This window comes from Rhinolophus sinicus, chromosome 3, assembly GCF_057876585.1.
Source record: "Rhinolophus sinicus isolate RSI-liver-muscle chromosome 3, RSI-T2T, whole genome shotgun sequence".
Classification (NCBI taxonomy): domain Eukaryota; kingdom Metazoa; phylum Chordata; class Mammalia; order Chiroptera; family Rhinolophidae; genus Rhinolophus; species Rhinolophus sinicus.
In genome coordinates this window covers 176,934,963-176,942,918 of record NC_142503.1, presented here as the reverse complement: position 1 = coordinate 176,942,918, position 7,956 = coordinate 176,934,963, and positions in this window count along the sequence as shown.

Sequence of the window (7,956 nt, the reverse complement as noted above, 5' to 3'; positions counted from 1 at the left end):
TTTAAAAAACATTTAGTAGAAGTTTGATTTTTTTTTTTTTTTTAATGGGAGAACCTAGAGTGGGAAGGCCATGAGAGGGAAAAGAACAGTATAAGCAAAAGGTGGGGAGGCCTCTCCAGCATTTGGGGGCACTGGCTCAGGGTTGCCTGTTGCTTTGAAAGTGTATGGTTTTATCTGTTTGAGAAACACGTCCTCTCTGCTTTTCGGATAGCTAATGAAAACAGCATTATGTGAGATTCCAAACCTAGCATTTGAAATGTTAGAGTGAAATTCAGTTTTGTGTTTTGTATTTGAGAGAAGAGCTATTTGGACCGAGGTTTCGGGATTGGGAAACTTGTTGATGTAGCTTTAAGTTGAGGCTGCTAGTTAGTATGGGTTTGCTTTTACTCAGTTATCCTTTTACAAACTGAGGAAACAAGGGAAATCTTTTCTGCCTATAAAATGAGGATCCTGAGAGTATGTGAAAGGAGTTGTTGAGAGATTTAAATGGATTCATGCAGGTAAAGCACTTTAGGATAGTGCCTAAACTTAGAAAGCACTATGTAAGTGTTGCTATTATTATTTTTATTACTAATCTTTTCTCATTGGTTGAGCCGACTGCTTGCACAGGAAGCACTTATTTGAGGGGAGAAATGGCCTCTAATATAAAAGTATTGATGTAGTTTAAGATTCTGCAATACGGTCTGAATTACTTTGCTTATGATACTTCACCCAACACTGTGAACTTGAGGGCACTAAATTCTGTTTAATGGCAAAATTAAATCAATGATTACCTATAGTCACCTCATAATGAGACTTAGGGATTTAATAGGATATTAAAAATATTTTTGATTTCTTTAAATAAATGTGGTTTCCAATAAAAATCAGGTGTTCCTGATTCTGTGGGATAGAATACACAGAATATCTAGGGCTAGCTAGCAGTTTTCATCCAGGATATCTTTTTGTAATAATTAAAAAAAATAAACCTTTAAAAATATCATGCAATGAGGATAAATGAATGGGTTTTTGCTTTGGGGGTTGGTGTTTTGTTTCATCCTGTTAGACTGTCCCACTGCCGATATGACCTCGATAGTTTGAGAGCAAAGTCTTCCAATGCCATTACTAACTCTCAGTCTCTCCTCATCCTCCCTTGAGTTCTGGAGAAGCTATTTTGACCCACCCACTGGGAGAGCACTCCTGGTGTTGGAAGGGAAGGTCAGAAGCCCTGAAACGACGGCAGGAGAAAAGACCTCATTCCTCTGCATTAACTGTGAGCCAGCAAAAGAAACCCCCTGCAGGGCTCCCAGATTTTAAAAGCACCCTGGTGTGTAAGGACAATTGTGTGAGTGCTGACCAAATTCAGGAGGACGCTGCCCCCCTCCAACCTCCTTCTTTTTAGTCCTTACTTAAAATAGAAACCAGTTAACTGCGATGGCCAGTTGGTAGCCTGAATTTTCACTCCCAGTGCTCACCTGCCTTCCTGACTTTTGGAAACGTTGAGTGAGTTCCTGTCTGGCATCCTCTCCTAAAAGGCTTTGTCTCGAGGGACGAATTTGTACCTCTTTCCCAGCAGCACCAGGAGCCTCTGATGCATTTAAGGCATCTGGTCTCCCTTTATTTTCTTGGTCCTGGAAAGAAGATTGGGAACCGTAATTTGAGTGTTTACAGTCTGTACTCTGGGGACCTCTCTCCAATGTCTGAGGTATAAATCTATCTGTGATTTCTAGGCCAAATGAATAGTCATCAACCATCAGGAGGTATGACCTTTGGGGCTTTTCAAAAAGGCAGGGCATCTCAGGTCATTCTGCTGGATGTGCAATTTCAGATAACTGACCATTCAGGGCACATAAATATAGGTTGTAGAGACAACGTGGCATTCGTTTAGGAAAAACCAAGTGTTGTAGAAGTGGCTTAGGGTGTGCCTTTCCAAGTTGTCAAAGCAGGGAGAATGCAAGTTCCAATGCATTGCTGGCTATCCCAGCAATCTAGGCACTCAGATCATAGTGGATCATTGCATGCTGGGGTTGGTTTTTGTTTTTGTTTTTCTTTTTCTTAAGACTTGCAGTCCTTCTGAGCAAAACTGGAATACCCAGGGAATACTTACTCCATACATTATTGAATCCACTGAATATAAGTTTCTGGCAACAACAACAACAACAACAACAAAAAACTGGACTGGCAAGCAATTTGAGATAAGTCTGTGTGGTTAATTTTTTCTTCCCCTCTCAATGAATAACGGATCTGAAGCCAAAACAGTTTGGCTATGGAACTGGGCATTTTTTTTTCCACCTGAGTCAGCATGGGTGATAAATAAATCAAGAGTGTTTTGCTGCTCTAACAGTATGTGAGGTCATGGGTAATCTTCTCTTAGAGGCAAGCTATGTTCGCCTCTCCACTCAGCTTTGCAGATGGACTTGCCAAAACTCAGAGAGGAAAAGATGACTTGCTTTTATGACATATACATTTTGGTTGACCCAGTGGAGCAGTTTTCTTAATTTCATCCATGGTTTTTACTCAACTGTATCACTCAGAAAGTATCCTAAAATCTGAACAGTTAAGTTTTCTATTGCTGCATTGGTTTGACAGGTGTGGTATTCATGACATGTTAATGCCCCAATGGGGCATTAATCCAAGATTGTTTGCCATGGACCTAACGCCATTCACTCCTTCAACACAAATCTTGGGAATACCTACTGTGTTCCAGAACTTCATGACAAAAGGACTCATTTGTGTCATACTGATGCTTTTTCAACTTTTTTCTGCTTTTGAGATATCCATGGAAAAATTGCTGTTGTTGGCAGTTTCTTCAGGGCTGGAAGCCCGCAGGGTTTCCCAATTTTGCAGCTCTCAAATGGTGTATTTTCAACTAACTGACACTAGAGGGCGCCCAATTGCCAGTAACAAATTTGGGCACTTGGACTTGGTGCACTCTTTCAAGACTTTAGTTTTACTCTTTTCAGTAAAAAAACAGTTGCGCAACTCTGTCCTCGTAATGGAGTATCAAAAGAGGAGGTACTCTAACGTGGACTAGATGTTGGTTTCCATTAACGCTCTGTCCCTCGAAATCCAGGTTTTTGAAATATCCCTGTTAACAGCGAGTAACTTGCTAGTAACTGTGTCCTGGATATTATATATTTAGTCACATCCTATTGTCATCCACCGTAATCACATATAATTCTGTGATATTCTGAAAGGAAATTATTGAAAAGACTGACTCCTTCATAAACTGAAAGAATTTACCAATAGGCCAGTTTGGCTCTCATTTTGCTGTTTTGGCTAATGCTCTATTCCCTTGAACATGGGAAAGTCTTGCCTCCCATTTTAGCCCATGGTTATCTACCTGATTTAGTAGACCACATTCTGTTAACCTCTGACTCCCCCTAACTCTGCATTCCTTATCTTCTGTTCCTTCCCTTCTTTATACTTCTTAAACACCAACCAGTACTCAATCTTTCATCCTCTACCTAAGGAGACAGAAGTATTTCTCAAATGCCTACTGTCTGTCAGTTGCTTTTCTTTATGTCACTTACTCTATTGCATGCATTCCTCACAACAACCCTTAGGAGGTTATCAATATCCCACTTTACAGATGAATAAACTGAGGTTCAGGACTAAGTCACCTGCTACAGGTTGTGTACCTAGTAAGTAGTTGAGCCCAGATTTAGTTCTAAGGCTTTCTGATTTTGCTTTCTTCTGTACTACCCTCCTTAACTGAGACTTTCAGACTCTTTAGTGTTGTCATCAGTGTTTTCAGTTGTATCATTCTTTGTCACGTTCCTTGGTTTTACGTTATGAAAGTTTAACCAAGAATCACAATTTATGATAAAAACTAGGTAAAGACGTTATAAAAATGAAATGGACCTCAATTCTGATGAAATTGCCCCTCCTACCCCCATTATATCTCAGAATTAAAAAGAAACAAGACTTGAGATAGGAGTAGCTTTGGTCATTAAGTAAAAGAGGTTCTTGGTTCAACCCTTGTCACCTTAGAAGTCATGCAAGAGTGGCTAATAAGCAAGATTAAAATACTTACATTTGACTTTATAGAAAGACTTCCTAGAAACCCAGAGGCCTTCAGAATCTCTTAATGAGCTCATTTGTTTGGTCATAGTTATAGTTTTAATATTTCAAGCTTTTCACAATGAGGGATTTCTCTCTGTTACTTGGTATGAAGCAGGAGGTTAACATGAATATAGAGTCACCAAGTTGAAAATTGAATTCCCTCCAATAGTCTACATTTCCTATATGTCTAATGCAGTTCTAAAGGAGAAAATGGCCATAGAAATTTCTGGGTTAGTGGGCATCTGGCATTTATTATGAGTAGAGGTTTAAAAAAAAGAAAGAAAGCTTTATTGAGATGTTATTCACCATACAATTCACCCACTTAAAGTATACAGTTGAGTGGGTTTTAGTATATTCACAGATATGTGCAACCATCACCACAATTTTTAAACTTCTCATCACCTCTAGAAAAAATCCTGTATCCTTTAGCTATCACTCTCCAATTCCCCTATACGTCCCCCTCACGTCCTAAGTAACCACTAATCTGCTTTCTGTTTCTATGGGTTTCCCTATTCTGGACTTTAATATGAATGGAATCCTAGTATGTGGTCTTTTGTGACTGACGTCTTTAACTTAGTATAATGTTTTCAAGATTCATCCATGTTGTGGCATGTGTCCGTACTTAATTCTTTTTTTGTGGCTGAGTGATATTGTATTATATGGATACACCATCTTTCCTTTATCCATTCATCTGTGTGATAGACATTTGAGTGTTTCTATCTTTTGACTAGTATGTAATATGCTGCTATAGCTTTCATGAACAAGTGTGGACATAGTTTTTCACTTCTCTTAGATATATGCCTAAGAGTGGAATTGCTGGGCCATATGGTAACCTATGTTTAATCGTTTGTGGAACTGCAAGTTTTCCAAAGCAACTAGACCATTTTACAATCCCACCAGCAATGTATGAAGGTTCTGATTTCCCCTCAATCTCATCAACACTTGTCATTTGACTTTTTTTTTTTTGGTCATTTGACCTTTGATTCTAGCTATCTAGTGGTTGTGAAGAAGAGATAAATATTTTATTTATTTATTTTTAAAATGTTTGAAGCTTATTAGTTTGCACATTTATTTTATTTTATTTTATTGGGGAATATTGGGGAACGGTGTGTTTCTCCAGGGCCCATCAGCTCCAAGTCGTTGTCCTTCAATCTAGTTGTGGAGGGTGCAGCTCACTGGCCCATGTGGGAATTGAACCGGCAACCTGTTGTTCAGAGCTCGTGCTCTAACCAATTGAGCCATCTGGCTGCCCGAGATTTATTTTCAATATGGTGGAATTTGTATCACTATAGTTACTTGTGCTTTTATTTATTCTTTAACTACCAATATTATTAACCGTCTGCTAGACCTTGGGCCAGTCTCTAGAGATTTAAAGGTGCCACACCGGCCCTTCACATCTTGTGGAGGAAGGAAACAGAAAATAAGGTGCATCAAAATAATGGGTAAGATTAAAATATTTAATATCAGTATTATAAACAGCCTCCCTAGAAACATGATGGCTTTCAGCATTGTTGTTCATGAGCCCACTCATGTCTAGAAAACACCCGTGGTGGGGGGCCGGTTAGCTTGCTGATAACACCAAGGTTGCCGGTTTGATCCCCACATGGGCCACTGTGAGTTGTGCCTTCCTTAAAAAAAAAATACCCCTGGTTTTCAGAATTGTCATTGAATTCCAACTATTACAATATGGTAACTATACTAATTTGTGTCTGTTGTGCAGGGATAAAAATCAGTTTATTAGTCAAAACAGAGAACACCTGGTGACTTTGGAAATCCAGGTACCAAAATAAATCTCATTTCTTGCCCAGACCTTAATAATCCCGTCATTGGATTTTTGCTTTTCCTCTTTACCAGAACCAATTGCTTACAATTTGTCTTGTCTCCCAGCAGTCCCACCTCACTCATTCCCCCTCCTTGACTCCTCTATCATTATTTTCTTTGGGGTTCTGGACCCTCTGGGCTATGCCTCTGTCCTAGAACCCAGTGCCACATTGGAGAAAGTTATCTCCAGGCAGGCTGCCCCTGTTGCCTTAGATACATTTAAAATAATCTGTGGACTTTCTCACCATTTTTCCTCTTGAGTAGAATAAACACGGAGTTGAGGTCCTTTTGCATCTATGCAGGCCAGAGTTCATTGCAGGCCTCCGTCTGCCCCTTTGCCAGAGTGTGGGACATTTTAGGTCCTGGGGCGTTTGTCCTCTCCTGCTTGTGGACACCTATTTTTATATGGTGGTGTAACTAGCTGTAGAACAACCAGGCTTAATTTTCTCTCCTGTGCTTGGCTCGTAGACTTCTCCTGGATGAGTCCTGCCTAATGACAGAGTAGAAGCCCGAGGTCATGTAAATGGTGTGAGTGAGGGAAACAGGTGCCTTGGGAGTGTCACCACACCTAGAGCAATGCCCCGCAGAAAGCCCTCTTTGGGAGCCTTCAGGGCAGCCACCTTTGCAGATGAAAATACGTGTTTTTTTTTTTTTTTTTACGCAGGATATGGCTGAGGGAGTGAAGTGATTTCTGTACATGTGGATATAGTCTTAAGGGAAATTGGTAAACCCAATGTATGTCTTGGTCCAAACATGGTTCTAGTCACACACCAAGTGTTAATGGTGGAAGGGTTTATTTCCCTGCTCCATTTTGTCCCTCTCTGCAGGCGGACCTTGCCAGTTGCTTTGATTTAGGATGCAGGAGCTGCCAAGATTTCAGATATGGTGTCCATGTGGATGCGCCAAGGGAGGACTTGGAAAATTTGGACTTGGCAGGTAGAGGAGGGTGTGAGAGAAGAGTTAGCCATCCGAAGAACGCAGACATGTCGAGCGCTGTATAACCAGTGGCTCGATCAGGAAGAAGTACCGAGGCTCACTTATGCTTATCTGGCATCAGTGAGGGAGAAAAGGGGCCAGGGCCAGACCTCAGAGTAGACTGTGATTCCTCTGCGTGATTTGAGGGGAGAAAGTTCCTGTGTAAAAATACCACATCTGGTGCCTGAGATTCTAATCAAGCCACTGCTTCGGCATGCCTCTGTGTGCGTGCCTGCACCGTGAGTCTCATGAAGACTTGATCCCTTCCTTGTGAAGGTTTTGGGGTGTCCTAGAATTCCCTCTTAAGATGCCATGACTCAAGAGGGAGACTCTTTTAAGCTGATTCAGGGCATACCTGAGCAAAAGGGTGGGGATTAACAGGAAGGGACTTCAAAGAGGCCCTCGCTGGAAGATGGAGTCCAGAGAAAGGAAAAGCCAGAAGAGGGGGGCTTAAGAGAATCTCAGTGTAGGTCACTGTTCCCCCAGGGGAAGAGATTTATACCAATGATGGGGGAGAGGTTAGGGGAGGAGGGATTAAGATCTTCTGGTAAGACAGGCTCCTCTTCCACAATGGTCTTCACTGGCCTCCAGCCTTCAGGCCTTGGCCTTGACTTCATGTTTCTTTAGTCAAGCGGAGCTGACTGATGTCATTTCCAGGAACTAGAAACCTGTCATTATTCTGGGCTCCTCCCATCTCCCTCAAGCCTACAAGGAGCCAGCCACTAAGTCCTGCAGGTTCCACTTCCTTCTTAATCACTAATTATGTCCTTCATCCCCACCCTGATGTTGCAGCCTCCTAGCAGGTTCCCAGGCCTCCAGTTCAGCCTCCCTCCAATCCATGCTCACGCTGCTGCTGAAATGAGCTTTCTGAAAAGTCAACCTCCTAATTTTCACCCCTAGCTTAAAATCTTTCAGTGTTGCCTGATGGCCTTCGAGATAAAAACTCCACATCACTGGCACTTGTTCCTTGCCTCTCCAGCTTTTTCTGTTTCACTTGTCCCCTTGCAATGACCTTCCTACCAAAGGGGTCTCCTGAAATCATGATGCCCTCTCTCATGTCCCTGAAGGTGTTTGTATGTGCTGCCACCCTGGCAGGAACATCTTTCCCCCTACAGGTCA